General features: G+C 43.8%; 1 non-coding gene across 1 annotated transcript; it reads right to left on the reverse strand.

Annotated features, from left to right (window-relative positions):
- Window positions 1-18,021: 18,021 nt before the first annotated feature.
- On the reverse strand, window positions 18,022-18,093 carry trnap-ugg (transfer RNA proline (anticodon UGG)). The gene has a single exon. It is a non-coding gene; the product is annotated as a tRNA-Pro (tRNA).
- Window positions 18,094-19,007: the final 914 nt, after the last annotated feature.

The raw sequence follows: 19,007 nt of genomic DNA on the forward strand, positions 1-19,007 counted from the left end.
TTTTGTCTCATAGGTAATTCTTTGATGCCCGGCTGTGAGTGAATGCATTTCCACCTGTGAGCCCTGTCGGGATTACAATAGCTGATGCTGCTCAAATCATGTACAGTGTGTCCACCTCTCTGGTCCCCACAGAGCTCGGTGTCTGAGGCCTAGCAGGCTAGCAGGGGGAAGAGGATAGAGGACATTATCTATAATTCCCTGCGCCGTCTCTCTCAAAAGGGGCCCAGGCACCAAACAAAGCCCTGCTGCTCGACAGCTCTGTAGACGAAGACTGAGCTGAGGTTTCTCATCCCCATGAATAAGGTTAGATATTAATCCAGCTAAGAGAAGAAAAAACATGCTACAGGTTGCTTTCTAAGCTTCCTTTGTGTGAGTATTTCTTTGTGTTCCTGTCTGTCTGGCTCATGAATAGGAACCCCTCCACCCTCCTGACTATGTCTATTGAAAAAATTGCCTTCTAAATACAAGCTATTAGAATATTTGTGTAGATGAGTAATAAGTTATTAGTTGCAATTACTGGTCATCTATTAGTCTGGTATAATAGACTGATGAGGCAGTGAGCCTTTTAACTTCTGAAGAAGTAATTTGTAAGACGGCCTACCTTTGACAAGGCAAAGAAAGGCTCCCTTTATTCAGGCCATATCTGGTTATTGTACTAACAGACATGTTATAATGGGATTACTAGCAACTACAGTGGACTGATAGAATCAATAGCCGATGCATCATTTTGTATAATTCACAGGTACTGAAGATGAGAAGAGATTCAGGCTAGTGAGAGGGCACTTCAAACAGGGTGAATAGAGACTCCTATATGCATTACACAACCTATATTTGATGCAATAGACTGGGAGTAGGATACGACACGTTCAGTGGTGTGAGGGTTCGTATTTATTTGAAGTAAATTCAACAGATCTCTTGGGGTTTTGGGGGGTTGATGGCATGTTTGGCCTAGAAATGTTGTATTTAGGCCTACTGTGAAGATGACCTGTGATTGACTTGACCTCCTCTGTCAGTAGTTCTGGTCTTTTGCAAAAAATGTCCGCTTACTTCTTTTCTCTTTCTGCCTGAGTTTTCCAAGGACGTTCTTTTATCATCGCACATATCCTTGCCTGAATAACAATGGGAGCTCGTGCTGCACTACCTCTGTTCTCATCTCTTTTGCTATGCGATTCCTCATTGTTTTTATAAATACAGGGAGCTGAATTAACTCTCTGCAAACATTAACTGTATACGTGCATGAATGACGCATTGAAAGTGTGAAAGGAATAGGAAATGAAAGCGCTGATATGATGTCCCTGTCCCTGTATTCAACACTGGAGCAGCCACTCCCTCACGTTTAGGGATGATTCGAAGCCATCAGGTGTTCAGGTTATGAGACCTCTCTGTTTCTCTTCATTTCCTGTCAATCTTCATCATGCACGATGTAAAAACAGGCCCCTAAACAATCAATATTGACTGTGTGTGACACAGATGCACAGAGGAGGGTCCTCACGCCTCTCCATCCCTCAGTTACTGACTCAAGTTGTGCTTCACCCCTACTCACTCACCGGCGGCCACAGATGGAGCCCAGCATTGATACCGGGCCAAATAACAAGAGAACAATATCATCTTTCTATTGGTGGCTGGGAAGACAAGTGTATTGCTGTTTCTCCTACCCTCTTGTCTCCTCTCTTTATACCTCTGCCTCTTCCTTGCCTGTTGTTTATTCTAATGTGGTCCTGATGGAGCAGCTGGTGGTGACATGGGGTTGATTATGCTGTTCCCACAGTGACATATTCAAAGGCAGTAGGAAGGAAGGCGCCATTGTTGCCTCTGATCTGTGGATGACAGCCCTGCCTGTTGCACCAGCTCCAGACCGACAGGCGCATGGTTTGAGGGGAAGAGCGTGTGTGTGTGTGTGCTGGGACATGGACAGAACAGTACAGTACACGCTATGCTTTGACCAGTTTGGGTTAAATACCAATACCAGTACATGTTTTATGGCAATACTGCAGAGAACAGATTTGTGCTTGTACTTGTATTCATTTAAGGGTTAATTTTAGTGAAAGTTACTTTTGTTGATGGTTTGACCCCCAAAACGTCATACGTCAGGACATATGGGTTTGTCTCACTTGATGGATTGCTTTAGGCATCAACCACCATCAAGTCTGGTAACTTCGACAATGTTTCACACAAACTTTGTACTATGTAATGATATAACAATTTAGGACAATCATAAACAGTATTTCCGTGCTCTTTCACATGTTAGATTATTTTCTATTGTCAGCAATCCTCTAAAACTCAGATTATGCAAATTAGACAAATATATTCATCTTTCTCCATCCCTAGATAAATTGATGAATCAATAGATTGCGTACTAAATATGTAGGATTTAAAGTTAATGTTCATGTTACATCTAGGTGGCTGATCAATGTATGCACCATATGAACACAACATATGCTTATGTGCACAGATTTGATGTGTATGTGTCCATATGCATACAAATACACACATTCGTCCAGCATCTCATAGGACAATACTATGCACGCGTTAAAGGAGAATAGTGCAGCTAGTCAGTCAGTCCAGCTACTTCATCACAAGGCCCAGTTTGGATCATTTGGTCGGTAATTGCTGCCCGTAAGTGCGCCACTCCACATGAATGGAAGTGCGGTAAAGTATCAGCGGCCATGATCAGTGTCTGCACCCAGGTAATAGCCCTCCTCCTCACCCTCCCCTCCCCCCTTCCCCCTCCCTCCCAATTCTATCCCTGCTCTGCTGCTGCTCCCTCCTCCAGTTGAATGAGAGGATAAAAGTAGTGAGGGTGCGGCAGAGGGCTTTTGCAGAGAGAGAGAGGGGGGGGGGGGGGCAGATATAGGCAGTCCATAATTACCTGTAATGAGACTTTTGTCTTGCAGCTCTATAGAGATCTGCTTGAAGTCACCCTCGGAGGTGGATTTCAGATGGAGGAAGAGCTGCACACATCTCAAGTCCTCTCATTGCCCATCTCATCCATATGTGCAGTAATAAGTAATTACTGAAGTCTCATTGAAGTCTGTGTAGTTCTCCATCTCATCTCTTCTCGCTCTCTCCCTCTCTCTCTCTCTCTCTCTCCAGGCAGATGAATACCCGCTACACACCTATTACACAAAGTGACACTCCTGGAGATCCGACGTGTCATCTCAATCTTCCTCTTCAGCTCTACTCGTCGCACGCCGCCGCCGCCCCCCGCCGCCGCCCCCCGTCCCCACCCCTCACCCCCTTCTTCCCCTCCCCTCAGTTTGAGAAAACAGCTGGCACCCTTTGATGTCTGACTGGCCCAACGCTAGGTCACCTTCACTGCTGCATTTGACAGGGACTCTATTCATGCGCCTCTCAGGATGTTACAATCATTTTCTATGCGGCACCATCCTGCAAATGTCTATCAACAGGCCTCCCCACACCTATAAATTGAAGATGCCATCCATAGAACTTCTGTCTCAGCCATTGGACACCCGGGTACATGGATTTTCAAAATGAGCCCTGAACTTCACACACACACACACACACACACACACACACACACACACACACACACACACACACACACACACACACACACACACACACACACACACACACACACACACACACACACAGACACACACACACACACACACACACACACACAAACCTGTAAAAACATGTTGAGAAGAGCTAATTTACTCATGAACACTCTTAATGTTCCAAGTAGTCTTCTCAAGCAAACACTATGAATGTCAAAGACCAATGCAGCGCTAATTTTAAATACTACAAACTGGAACAATTTGAATAGCGAAAGAAGAAATACTGTCAACCAGTTCCAAATATGCACTCACACAAAAAGTAATTTAAACTTTTAAATCAAGCTGAAGTGCTAATGCTTTTGTTAAGGTTATAAAAGATACTTATCTGTTACCTTAGCTTGAATAAGGAGATATTAAACACACACACACACACACACACACAGAGAAGCAGTGATGAGCTCACCAGTAGGCTCTGTCCCTATTTAGCTCTTATGTGAGGTTTTAGAATTAAGTGTGTTTAGTGTGTGTGTGTGTGTGTGTGTGTGCAAGTAAGAGTGTGGATTTGTCTCGAGTCTTCGGCCAGACTTTTTGAAACAGTAGCGAGTGACCCAGGGTGACTGCACGTGCTTTGACTCACCCACTCACAGGCGCACCCACACAAGTACGCACACACGCACGCACAAACAAACAAACAAAACAGCTGTGCGGGTGGGCCTTGTCATTAGTCCTGCTTGTTTTTCTTTTGATTGAGGGAAGTTGCATTGCGGTGCAGCTCTCAATGCATGTTTTAGAGTGTGTGTGCGCCATGTGGATCCGTTCTCAGTGTCCACTCGGCACTGGGACTAATTTGCATTCCTTTGTGTATGAATAAAGGACACCTATTCTGAGGACAGAGTTTACCAGCTGCCATCCAGGACTAGTCCTTATTAGAGCCCTGCTGTTCCTCTGAGAACGCCAGCACATGTTCAACACGCTTTGCCTCTCACACACGAACACACACAGCCTACACACACACACACACACACACACACACACACACACACTCAAGGACACGTGCACCCCCACAGTCATAATCTATTCATATACAAATGAATACACAGTAACACAGATCAGGGGAAAGGAAACGGGCGCACACTTTTCACATAGACACTTACTGAGTATCCCAGCAGCAATTACCAACACCAGCGTTAAGATCCTGCATCATCAATGAAAGGTCCAAGGTCAATGTCTCACCAGCTTGCCACTTTCTCTAATTCAATTTGCGGACCCTTCTCTTGTGTAAAATAATGACTTTACTGGACATAGAGGGGGGATTTTGTTCTACATCTTGGATAAGTTAGGTAGTTTTGGATAAGAGAATATAGGAAGATATTCCGAATAACTTGGATCCCAATACTCTCTGCTTTTGAGAAACCATGGATACTATATAAGATATAACATATTGTTGCTGACATTGACCTTTCCATTAAATTGGATTTATTGTAGTATATTGTACCTAGTTTACTGTCAAACCTCATAGAACTCACAACCACGTGTTCATGGTTGTCATTACTGCACCCTGTATGCTGTGTACACTCTGACCTGACCGCCAGTGAGGCGGACATGTCACGTTGTTCACTCATCATTATTGTAACTGACTGTAAATTGTCCGATTCTGTTTTGTTGGTTACCGTCGGCTCTACAAATGAATGAACTGGGGAGGCAGTGGCTCAGTGGGTAGTGCTTCCGCTTGGGAACCGGAGGGTCGCCGGTCCGAGCCCCTGCCGAGGTGCCCCTGAGCAAGGCACCGAACCCTCAAGTGCTCCCCCCTCTGCGAAGGGTGGTAATGTAATGTAAGTCACTTTGGATAAAAGCGTCTGCCAAATGATCGTAATGCAATGAATGAATAGGAACGAACGCCAGGTTAAAGTACAATGAAAATACTGAATACAAAATGTTCAATATACTGATATTTCTTCCTGGGCAATGGCTCAGCCGTGGGCCCAAGGCAGAGCAGTGTGAGACAAATGATCTCCAGAGGACAAACTGATAAATCACTGACTGCATCACAACATTTTGCATCTCAACTCCATAATTTTTACTGTTTCAGCTCAAACAAATACAGCATGTTCATTATTTGTGCAGGGACAATGGCCTCTGTTTATGTTTCCTTGCCCCAGTTAAGAAGAGTTTTGAAAGGCTCGTAAAGGCATCAACCATGTGGGGATAGCGGCCAATCATGTGCCGTTACCAACATGTCAGCGTTGCCTGGCACGGAGGCAGACAGTCAAAGAATAAACGTGTAAAATAAATCCATAATGTTTGGTCTGAGAGAGAAGTGTGTGAGACGTGAGTGAGTGTGATCTTAATGCTCCAGTGTGGTGGAGCGGGCCCTCTGGTTGTGTGTGTGTGTGTGTGTGTGTGTGTGTGTTTGTGTGTGTGTGTGTGTGTGTGTGTGTGTGTGGCACTAACTTATGCATTCACTATAGGATAAGATGCACAATATTTATCACCTTTACATACTTTCAGATTGCTCTAGGTTGTAGCTTGTCCATTGAAGCAACTTTGTACAGAAAAATACAATTCCAATAAAATATTTGTCGTGGAATACCAATGAAATGATCTCTCTCAATAGTTAGTGGCCATTAGCGGCGGTGTTATTTAGTTTTGATGTGTTTGTGTTATGAAGTGGAGGTCTGTCAGTGTCACTTGCTGTCACTCTCTCACATGTAAATGACTATTAGACTAGGAGGTGATTTGGGGGTTTAAAAGGGGAAACTAATCATTCAATTGGGGGTAATTAGAAGAGAAGATGGAGACAGTGACCAGCGTGGCCTTGGCTTGAATACCTAATTACAGCAGAATGGAAAAATAATCCAGCTCTCCTCTCCAATATCACACTCACACTGACCACGTGAATGGACGAGCGTGTGTATTTGATGCTGCTAAATGAAAGTCCACTCTTCAGTCCCTCCTCATGTGCGCGTGTGTGTGTGTGAAGTGCTCGCTCATATTCAGATCCATGTAATGTGTTTTTCAGCCAATATCATCCCACTATTGTTCAGGCTTTCTTTATGCTTTTCTTTTCACCAGTTCTCCCTTATCTATTTTGCATTAATTGAATGTGGCTTAATTGTTGGTTTGTTAAATAGAGAGTGAGTTTGACGCAAGTGAGGCGTGACAATGGCACTTCAGTTATGTTACACACAAAACTAACGCTCAAGCACACTCCTCCCGCTTTATCGGAAATCTATTTGAAAATGAAAGATATGGTAATTGTGTTTGCTTTTACACAATGAGCAATTGTTGGTTTAGATGCTGGTTACAACTGAGAACAACACTGGAAGAGTAAAACAATAAGAGCTGGAAAAATAAAGAGAAGTAATCCTTTTGATTTAACTTCCTGGGGGTTTTGTGTAGTTAAACGTCACAAATTCAAAAGTGTGTGTGACATTGATTCCCTTGAATCTCGAGGGAGTAAAACATTTTAAATTCCATAATTCTCTACACTCAAATCATGAATTTGCATCAGTTCTATACATGGTTTTATGAAAGTTTCCAAATTTCTTCCCACAAACCTCGTTACTGTTTTGTCTGGAATGAAGAAAGTTCTCCGGATTTTTGAATCAGATCTTTGAAAAGTAAACTGGCTACTTGCAAATTCCTGATCTCATCTACTATCGTCACGGTGATGCATTTACTGTAAACCAAAACCTGTCAGTGAAGAAATTCTAGAAATGGGAGAAAATGAGGGAAAATCCAGACTTAAGAACTTTGTTGGTTCCAGGCTCGGCAGAAATGTGAAGATTTTTCTTACAAGCGAAAAAACTGCGTCTTCATTAAAAGATTTACTACAATGAAGCTTTTTTAGATGGCAAATAAAGCCAAATTCAATGAAAAGGACTTTGGAGTCAGGGGTTTAAATGATCTGCAATTTGGGCCATTAAAGTGACGGCAGTGTTAGTCTTTGAATTCTTTGAAGTTTTGGCAAATTAGAGTAGATGAAGAACGATAGAGCTTTTCTTTGAGCAGAGGACAATTAGATATTAAGCTTTTTAAGTCGCCGAACCTGCAGTGCATGAGTTCACGCGTGTCTCCAGCAAAACAACTTTGAAGGTAAGGCGGAGGACAGTGTGTTTTCAGTGCACGTTACAGAGAAGCCAGTTTTATCTTCACATCACAAATAGTTAATCAGACCTCAGGAAGGAATTTACACATTGTGTTAGTGAAGGCTTTATTCATACAATAAGGCTTTGAGATAAATGAGGCTCATGGGGAAAAAAAGCACACAGGGCAGCTAAAGTTAATTTCGGACTTCTAATAGCCTTCACCATTTTATTGAATATAAATCGTCCAATAAAAGATTAAAAAATGTCTTGTAGAAAAGAGATTGTTGTGGCAACACTGTGCTGTAAAAGCCCTCAGATTCACGTAATTAAAAATGATCTTTGATCAAACAGCAAAATGAATGCAAATGAAAGACAGCCATTGAACTAAACATGTTTATTCATGAGCTTCACGACTATGTTTCTTTTTCACCTTTACTCAAATTGTGGTATACTCCTACCCAAGAGAGAGAGAGAGAGAGACAGAGAGAGAGAGAGAGAGAGAGAGAGAGAGAGAGAGAGAGAGAGAGAGAGAAAGAGTACGACCACTGGGACAATACGCACAACAGAAAGGCTTGGTGAAAAACCTAATTTCCCTCCTTGTGTGGAGCTGTGGCAAGAATTATTTGCCTGCAACTCCTCGAGCTTGTGGTAATTACTATAATGATGTCTCCAAGTCAAGGCAGAGCCGGCTGCCACAATCACCAAAGGCTGAACGGGAAATGAAAAATTTTAGGACCAATGCGAGGCAGAAACATCAGTCATCAGTCTCTGAGTTGAACATACAACAGCTTACTGCATGTTAAAAACAGAGAAATGACACAAAAGCCACGTTTGGCCTTCTATAAATATGATGCAAGGCTGTAAGGATTCTGTTAAGGTAAAAAAATCTAAGGTTGAAAGCATTGAAATAACGACGAATAAGCGCGGAGTGACACGCTTTGACACCTTGACCGCGCGCGATGAGTTTTATGTCCGTACTGCTCCAATCAACACAATAGCACAAAAGGAACTTTCAGGCTGTTGTATAATTCATGGTGGACGTGCAGAAGCTGCCGATGTGCACAGATGTTCCCCCCCTCGTATCCACAAGCATGTGAGCGCAATCGCTGGTTCGCCCTCGCCTGGCCTTCACTTTCACAAATTGCCTCTTGGTCCCCTCCCGCACATCACACACACACTCACACACACACACACACACAGGGGCCTGTTTGATTCTGATTGGCCCTGAAAGCCAGAGGACATACGTAGCTGTAACAACATCAACACGCTCCGCCAGGTTTTCACGTTAGGAACACGTCTTATTATAATTACCAGGGATGTAAGCTTTCCTTTGCTCTCGCTGTGGTGTTGACCCCTTAAAGTTAAAGGTTTCCGACCATAAAGGAAGTGGCTTGAGTTTTCCTGAATGAAGCACTAGATTACTTTTTTTAAATCTCAAAACTAGGGTTGAAGAATTTCCTCATGCACAGTTGGGAATCAAGTTATCTTTATATTAAGTGTTAATACAAGAAGCAGCATTTATTGTTTACCTCATGAGTGTGAGGGACCTTAAAACAACAAGTTTGGAAGAATATTCTAAGGAATCAAGTCACATTTTCTTGATTCTGTATCTGGTAGAAATTTTTCAAAATCAGACTTTCAGCTCATGATATCAGTGTGATTTTTATAGAATAGCAACCGACATAATGTGCTGAGACAAGTCAAGACCACGCATACTGACACAAGGATTCTTGGATTAAAAATGAATATATAATAAAAACATCTCCTTCAACACGACTTTCCTGCAGCATGTTGTAGATCTCTCCTCCCTCTTTCCCACCTTCCTTCCTTCCGTCCTCCTTTCCTACCCTGAGAAGAGATTGGAGCTCAGTTTGGGGGAAAGTCATGGCAGGGCAGTGATCTGCAAAACATTTATTTACGTTTGGCGTCTGCATAATGAGGCGGGAGGGGGTGGGGGGAGGCAGCCAATGGCAGCCCGGGCCGGCCGGACGGACACAGGGTGGCATGCCTTCAGTTTTAATGGGCACACTGAGGAAACTTCCAATCCTTCTTGACATTTCTCATAGCGAAACAATCGTGCTCCGGGTCAGAGTGTCTATTAGGAAGATAAGAGAGGAACAAGTCAATTATACTTCAATGACTGCATAGCCAGGGGACCTCATTAACATGATCAGGGAGGTCCATGCTGCAGCAGCCCTCTCCTGTGTGTAGCTACTGATTAAGTTGTGGAAGAATGACTCGGGTGCTCCATGTAGGAAAAGGGAAAGCAAAAATAAATATTCACAAACAAGACATCAAACTCACGCAACACACACACACACACACACACACACACACACACACACACACACACACACACACACACACACACAGACATCTCTGGATCCGTGGCGTCTGACCCATGCAGCTGAGCCCGAAACTGTTGACACACTTTTAAAAACTGAGAGTCAGAGCCGCGATCCAGCAGTTTGGTTTTCTGCTGGGGAGGTTTTCGGTCAAAGCTGATGAGGGGGGGGGGGGGGTCACGGATGCGGACGCTCCAGGGCGGGAAAACATTTGTGGCAGGAGATGTTGCGAGCTGTCATGCACAGCCCGGAACGCGTGGCCTTGGGATGCAAGTGGAAGGGGGGGGTGGGGTGAGCGCAGAGGCGTAGGGTTAAAAAAAGCAGAGCCTGAGGTTTGGTGGGCGGAGTGGTGCGTGTGCCCCCCCCTCCCTCCCTCCCCCCCAGCCCCCCACCCCACCCTCTCATCCCCTCCTCTTCCTCTCTTCACTGGCTTGTTTTCTGAGTGAGGGATGCCGGGATCTGTGGACGTTGACAGGGATGAACGCAGACAGACCGGGTGCAGGGGAGGGCGGCTTGTCTTTTCTAGTGCTCGAGTTAGTGCGCATCATATTCAGCCGCCGCTCGGTTTATAAAAGCTTTAATTCATTCATTGAAGTGCCTATCTGGACCAGTGGGAATTGATCAGCGGTCATCTCCTCAGGGGATGAAGTGCAAATTGCAGCTTCTGACTGGAAGGAACAACATTCAGCCCAGCCAGAACGCAGAAGATGGTCGCATGTTCAAGTAGTCTTACAAGTTAGATGTCATACTATTAATAAGGGATCCATACGAGAGTTTAACACAGATTTAGAGGAGTCATGTGACCTTTAGAGCTGAATTCAAAGAGGAACAAGTCTTCTTGAATAAGTCAGTAACACAGGCTTCTGTAACAATAGTTGCCATTTTACTCATTTTCCACAATTGAAAGCTCAGATGTTGCCGTCCTTCATGTTTCAGCAGGATCTGTCCTTTATTGAAACCATGTATAGTTGGAAATAGATCTAATACATCTCCATCTAAGGCCTAATTGGCATATTTATCAGACTTCAAGCTTGTATAAAGTCATTTCCCCGGCGAGCTTCTTTCCCTCCTTTGTGTGACCATGAGGAAGAAAGAGGAAGCGACAGTAACAAGGCAGTTATCCACACGCACACCAAGCACACACACACACACACACACACACACACACACACTCACACACACACACACGGAGGCGTCCCACTAGGAAAAGGTCCTGGACCGATCTGCTCACATACCTCCAGTATTGCTCTCTCAAACATGAATGATTTGATTATTTGATGACAGCCTATTTCTTAAATTTGTTGCGGCACCATATGTGTGTGTTATATAGGATCCTGTGGTCCCATATGCCTGTTTTTCACCCTCTGGGCTCTGTGAGAGAGGCCCCGGCGCCGTTTCCATACCTGGAGGGAGCGTCGGCTTGTGAGCTCAGACGTGTATACGAAGGGCATCAGACTGAATTCAAGAGCATGTACAAGAAAAAAATCCCCTCTATTGCCTTGCATCCATCGCTCCGTCTCCTTTCTCAGGACATAATAATGCCGCTTAAGGCTATAGCTGCTGTTTGTGAATGGCTTGGCCCCGGCAAACCAAGCAGAATAAATCCACAGGAAGCCTCTCTTTCATTATTTCCATTCCCTTCCTCCACAAATATTCTTGTTATCATAATTGGCCGCCTCGTCATGTCCCTCGGCAGGAATTTCCGCGGCACGACAGCGCTGCACAATTCCGGACTGACTTTAACCAGCTTTGCAACCTGTGTCTCGTCACTCTAATTGGGCCTTTAGTCGTTGTGACTGCACGGCGGTGATGTCCTGAAACCGTGGCAGCCTGTCCGTAACACTGAGGACAGAGTTCATTGAATTAATCCTCACTTTTCACTGGAGATAATGATGAAGGAGTGAGAGGCAAAACATGGAAAGCAAAGGAAAGAATTGAACGTAGATTGGTGCATATTTTATTCCAACGTAGGAAATATTCTAATGCGCTTTTCTCTCTTTTTTTCTCTGATGTGCAGACGTGATAAAAGAGCCTTTATTTTCTCACAGGTCTGAATACATTATAAGTCATAGTAATGTTTTGAAAATGAATATTGAATATTGAAGCAAATTTAATGATTTAACCTACAAATGTGACCTTTTTATTCTTCTCATATCTACAACTATATGAACCAGAATATCTTAAGTATTACAATGATTAAAAAGCATAATAAAATGAAGAATAATGTGTTTTTTTGCCTGTGTGTGTGTATGTGTGCAGCCTGTAGGCAGCCAAGTGTTTCAGCCTTTAGGGCTTTTTGAGTCGTGCCTGATGAATGTTGCTGTACAGTTCAAGGTCACAGGGGTCAGGAGATGAAGGCCGAGGAGGCGATAACAAGAGCTGCTCACTCTTACGAGGGCCTGTAATGAGTGTCTATCATCTCGTCCTGCTCTCGTGCGCTCCCTCAAGTGAAGAAGAACCTGACTGGCTGGCTCAGCGTTACAAATGGCTATAGTACAGGAATATCAAACGACTTGTCAAAAGAAATACCGCGTCTTACTGAACCAGAAACTGGACAGATTGTCACCAAGTAATGCAAATGACCTCAGGAGCAGTCGGAGGCACGCAAGCGCATTCATCCTTATTGAAGCGTGGCAGGGACTTTGTAGCGGTATGTAAAAATGGGCTCATGAATTAAGAAATTGCAAGGCAAACAGGGCATTTTCATTATTTTTCTGCTCTTTCAAAGAACTTTTCCAACAATTGATAGATACTGGCCTTGCCAATTCACCACTTCTGAATGAAATACATTCATGAGCTATGAAGGAGGTCACCCTGTGGTCTGCGGATACAAGTCTTCCTTTATGTAACTGCAAATGAAGCGTACAGCCGCCTCAAGGTTTGTGCCACAGCAAAATTTCAGCGGGAGGGAAAAAACTGCTGCAAGGGCTCGTTCAGATACTTTTGACCACTTTGGTAGTTAACCTGGCAGTACGTCCAACAAATGTAGTCTGTGGGTGTCATGAGGGTGAGAAGTTCCTGTGTGAGTGTGTGGAGGAGGGGTGGAGGGTGGCGGGGGTCTCCATTGTATCCCGACGAGTAAATCAGTCAAGCAGGGGTCCTTTCTGTCCATTAAGCTCACCTAATGGCCTCTCTGTCTGTCTCATCCCATCACCTCTGCTGTCCAAATATTTACACCTCGACACTCAGAGCAAACCCGTTTCACTGATTTACTGTGCGTACACCCAAAACTCTCAAAGCTTTGAATTTTGCGGAAGGAAGAAACGGGTAAAACTGGTGTAAGTAGAAGAACAAAAGGCTAAAGCGAAGGCGAAGGAAGGATTTGTCTTCTGGCGTCTGGCTGGGTGTCTCTTTGCTCCTTCTGATGTCTGCTTGGGTGAGATGAACCCAGATGTGCCCCAACATGAAGTTTAGAAGAGCGGAGATGTTTATGTGAGGACAGGTTTGGACAACATTTGGATAATATGAAGACTTCATGTGGCTTTATGGCTTTATGTGTGTGTGTGTGTGTGTGGGTAGAAGTAAAGACAAGTATCGGGTGAACGTTAAGTCACTTTTGCAGGGGGAAACAATTATCTGCTTAAAGGTAAATATTAGAGTTTTATCTCCGCTGTATCAGATTGCTGTGGTCAATCTGATCTCACACCTCAACCTTGTTTTACCTTATATAAACACTTTTTTTTTTTGTCATTTCATTCACCAAAATTGGGCTTTAGATGCTGTTGGGTGAAACCTCCAGTGTGAGATTTTGCAAATATTTGTGTATGTTATTTATATACTTTTACATTGGCAGGTACATGTGACCCAATTCTGATTTTGGCTATCTTCTCAAATAGGGGTTTTGAACATATAAACAGTAAAATGTACATTAAATGAGATATTAACAGATCTGTTTGGGGCCTTATACATAAGTGAAAATATGCAGTTGTCCCTTAAACACACCAAACATTTGAGTCTAGACTAATAGGACATGAGCTTCTATTGTCGCTCCACTGGAGAATGATTTGTACGATTGTGTGTCTGAATGTCTTGTATGAGTGAAGCTCTTACATCCAACATATCACGGCCACTATAAAGTAAAGACTCTCTCTGTTATTTTCATTACAGAATATCGTTATTTCCATATAGTTAGGTCCATTCACAACAGAACGGTGGTGCCATAGGAATGTTTTATTCCATCTAATAAGAAAGGATTTGGCTTAAGTCTACCTGCTTTTCCCACACAAGGGATGATATTAAAGTGTCATATCTGAAAAAAATCTATAATTCTGCCTTTGGCCCTTGAAGGATTTATATGTCACAGTGACTTAATGTATAGGAAATTAAAGAGCTCGTCTGTTCTCACACTTCACCATGTGTTGGCTAATTGACCATAATTAATAAATGAACTGGCCAGTAATTCACATTTAATTCATTTTTGTTAATTTCATCTCTTTCAGCTCACTTTCCTATACATTGTTAAATGTAAACACAGAGGCTTTTGGGACTGTCAAGTTCAATAAAGACGAGATGAGACTCAAAAAGAACAGAGAGAAAAAAACGGAGCCTAATTTCTCGGCGATGTAATTGAATCTGATTACATCATCTTCACTTGGAGCAGTGTTGCCTTCAGGCCACAAGAATCCCAAATAAGTTTTCCCTGATTGTGGGTGTATGATCACTGAAGGAAACACAACACACAGCCTGCAATGACTACACACCTTACCTGTAGCTGTACAACAAAGTATGTCACTTACTACAAGGTCAGGGGTGAATTTGGGATAGAAAGTGATGATTAAGTGTTTTGCTTTGCCTTGTAATTCGTAGCTTACGGATTTTAATGGTTTAAATTGATAGAGTTGATAGAAGAACCATTAATAAAGACAGAAAATCTTTGTTGTCCCAGGAAGGTCTTATAGTTGCAGATATGATGGTTTATTCTCTCTCTCTCTCTCTCTCTCTCTCTCTCTCTCTCTCTCTCTCTCTCTGAGTGTGTGTGTGTCTCTTATGTCACTCTGATAGCCTAATAGCTCTTCTCTTCCCTGATAGCCTTACTTACCAGGACCTCAGCGTTTATTACAGCACATCAAGCAATCCAGGTCCAGACCCCCGAGTGCTTCAAATTGTAACCTTATGATCCTCCAGGCCAAAGTTAATGGGACACCAGAGTCCAGACCCGCCCCGACCAGCCTATCGTATTAGTGCTATTCGGATCGGATCACAGCCGAGTCCGTCACTTCGGCCCTTCAGACCAACTGGCTGCAAATCGAAGACGGCACCTCTGGACCCAAGACCTGCCTCAGTTTACCCATAGCCTCAGGTCACATGGCTTCACTGACCAGCTTCCCTTCCCTCAGGCTGAAGAATCAGCAGCACAGCAGGGGGGGGGGAGAGGCTGACCGACCTAGAAAGACCAGCATGGTCAGACATAGGACGGTTACATGATGACCTCTTCTATCTCAGCGGATGAAGATCTGACCAAAGAACATGTGGAAGGCATCACTACTGCAAATGGGAGAGATAGAGGGAGGGAGGGAGGGAAGGAGAGAGAGAGACAGAGAGAGGGAGAGAGAGAGGCATAGAGAGAGAGAGAGAGAGAGAGAGAGAGAGAGAGAGAGAGAGAGAGAGAGGAAGGGAGGGAGGGAGGGAGAGGGAGACAGAGAGAGGGGGTGAGAGAGAAAGAGAGAGAGAGAGAGAGAGAGAGAGAGAGAGAGTGAGGGAGGGAGAGAGAGAGAGCGAGGGAGAGAGAGAGAGGGAGAGAGAGACAGAGAGAGGGAGAGAGACAGTGAGAGAGGGAGAGAGAGAGAGAGAGAGAGAGAGAGACAGAGAGAGGGGAGAGAGAGAGAGAGAGAGCGAGAGAGAGACAGAGAGAGAGCTATATAGAGTTGGACTATATAGAGAGGATATCAACATGTTTTCATGTAATGTAGCCACACACACATACATACACACACACGTATCACATACATACACACACACATGGGTATCACTGTTCCTGCACACACTTTGTCTCTATTCGCTTTATGCAGGCCATGTAGAATGAAAACCCTCAAAATGTTTACAACTATATAGAAGTGTAACATTTCACCAGATCTGTTCAATTCAATACAAATAACTACACCCATATCATATCATACAACACAATGCATGAGTCTGACTCATGTTAAGGCCCAGAATAGAGAGAGGTTGCTTAGGCTGTTCATTTATTGTGATCATCAAAAACAAAAAGCATTAAATCAATCAGATCATGAGGTCATGTTTTACGGTAATGAAGGCCGGTTGGCAGCGAGCTAGTGAGTTAGCGTTTGCGGCTCAGATACGCAGACATAACGTTGTGTGTCGACCGGTCTTTGATCTGATTGGATCGCCGTTACACAGCCAAGCGAGCGTAACGCAGATGGCTTTTCTTAGATTCTTGCCTCTCTCTTGATTTTTGGTGTTTGGAGGCCATGGATGGACTCGGTGACCTAAATGAGGGACGTCTCCAGACTCGTGTACATCATTTAAAGGACATATAGGCTCCATGCACCAGGATCTCTGCTTTTCATGCCTTAAGGCTCAACAATGGCACAATCAACATATACACACATTAGCCAGCTGAGGCATAACATCACAAAACTAATCCGCTCAATTAACCTCGGACATAAACTAACGATGTATTCGACGATGGGTAGAGCTTATTAATAAGTATACAGGTAAACAATCTTACTAAACACCTGCAGGTTGAGAACCATGCGGCATGTTTAAGGTTATTCTGAATCACAAACTCGATACTTTCATTGCTACGTCCTTTCATTTGGAAAACACTCACAGCTTTCAACAAATTAAGCTTTTCTTTTTTTTTAAACCCACCTCCCTATTCACCAACGATGTCATTGTGAGACAACAAGCTGATCCCAGGCTGTGATTTCAATTAGGTTGCTTGCTGTTTACAGGTATTGTGCTCAGGGCCGTTGGGCCAGTCTAGCCTGGCCTCCAGGCCATTGTGCCTGCCTATAACAGATAATGAGCTTTCCACCCATATGCAGCCAGCAGAAGATGGACACACACACACACACACAGGGACGCACGCATAGGGTAAGAGGAGGACACAAACACTCACATACAAAATATCCAGCGGTGTTTCAGTTGTTATTGATTGATCTGTTCGGCTTGTTTCTTTTTATGAAATAATATGTCCTGAACTCCTTCAGCAGAGATTTGGGTACGGAGTGGAGAAAAGCCCAGGGAGCATTCAACACGAGGTCAAGAGCCTGATCAGGTGCTCTTTACAGGCCCACGAGACATAGGGTGCAGAGGGAAGAAAGTAGTTCCTTTCTCTCTGTGAGGACGAGACTGTTTCAAAACTTTCAGAAGTTCAAAACATTCAAAACAGCCATTGATTGGAAATGTTTTTGAAAGGTTGGTGCGCAACCCACTGGCAAAAGCTTTCACTGCAGCTGTTAAACTTCAATACTCAACATGAGAACAACGATCGCTTGATCAGTTCAGACGTTAAGCTTCATGTTAATCACACGATGTAAGCTTCAAAACGCAATTCTTTAAAGGGGAATCAATACTGTGTGCGGTTCTGACATGCTATTCACAAAATGTCCAGCCCCTTATGTGTTATTAATGTGTCCATCACGTTGGACAAACTGGGATGGACTCTTGAGCAGTGAAGGAGATAACACAGCCGAGGAAAGAGCGATGCAAAGAAAGAGCCACCTCCCTCATCACCAACACATCAAAGACAACGTGATTATTGATGGGCAAAGAGCGCACAGAGGGCTGCATTACCATCACACACACACACACACGTACACACCTCGCTATCCTCATTTGCAAACGGCAATGAATATATTCAACATACACACCAGAAGCACACAAGCTAAGAGGGACAAACTACTTCATATTAATTACGATCACTTGGCAGACGCTTTTATCCAAAGCGACTTACATTACATTATATTACCACCCTTCGCAGAGGGGGGAGCAATTGAGGGTTCGGTGCCTTGCTCAGGGGCACATCGGCAGGGACTCGAACCGGCAACCCCCCGGTTCTTAAGCGGAAGCTCTACCCACTCGACTACTGCCTCCCATAAAGAAGGGCTGGTCCGGGATTTGAACCCGGGACCTCTCGCACCCAAAGCGAGAATCATACCCCTAGACCAACGAGCCATATCCCCATTCACACCACAAGCTGTTGTTGGCTCCCACAAATAATTACACAAGATGTAATATGCATTTTAATGTAAAAGGTTATGTCTGGTTTCAGAAAAAAAAGGGGTGGAGGGGGAGAAAGCTTTGATGTTCACAAAACTTGGCAGATAATCATCAGCAGAGAACAATTACAGAATTAATGAAGATCAAGAAAACAATGGCGACGGCTATTGTTGCAAACACATGCATGTTAATGTCCGCAGACACATGCATGTTAAATATGAATTCAGTCAATGGTGCATCTGTGTATATTCAGGCTCATTGTTCACGCCTCCTTGCTGGTCTTGAGTGTGTGGAGTGTGGTGATGGTGGCTGTACTTTTTGAGCTGGACAGGCTGACACACACACACATACACACACACACATATACACCTACACACGGCTCGTTCACACTCGTTCAAAGCAAATCTACGGGCTCTCTCATCTTCACAAGAGGCAGAAAAACAAACAATAGAAGAGCCATAGAAGCAAGAACAATCAAAGGATGGTTAGATACGATAAGATGTCATCAGAATAACAAGAAAATTGAAAATTGAGTATCGGTCATAAGCAATTTCTAATATCTGTGAGAAAAGAGTATGTGAGTTTGTTTACACATAGGGCACATAGAAAAGAGAGCAGGGGATTTAAACGCCTCATAATAAATATGGGAAAAAAGCGTCTATGGCACAAATGTTCCCTGAATAACACATTTGGACTGACTTGTTTGCACGATGGAGCAGAAGCGAGGGATTTAGGTCAGATGCAAATGTCTGACTTGTCATATTTTCAGCATGTGTTGATCCATCTGGAGCTCGCAGCAGAATAATAAGCACAAGCCGGGGCGAGCATGTGCCGACACTGAAAAGGCGGTAAAGACACGTTCGGCTGCT

This window comes from Genypterus blacodes, unplaced genomic scaffold (assembly GCF_046128005.1).
Source record: "Genypterus blacodes isolate CSIRO-AG114 ecotype Tasmania unplaced genomic scaffold, CSIRO-AGI_Gbla_v1 ptg000052l_1, whole genome shotgun sequence".
NCBI lineage: Eukaryota > Metazoa > Chordata > Actinopteri > Ophidiiformes > Ophidiidae > Genypterus > Genypterus blacodes.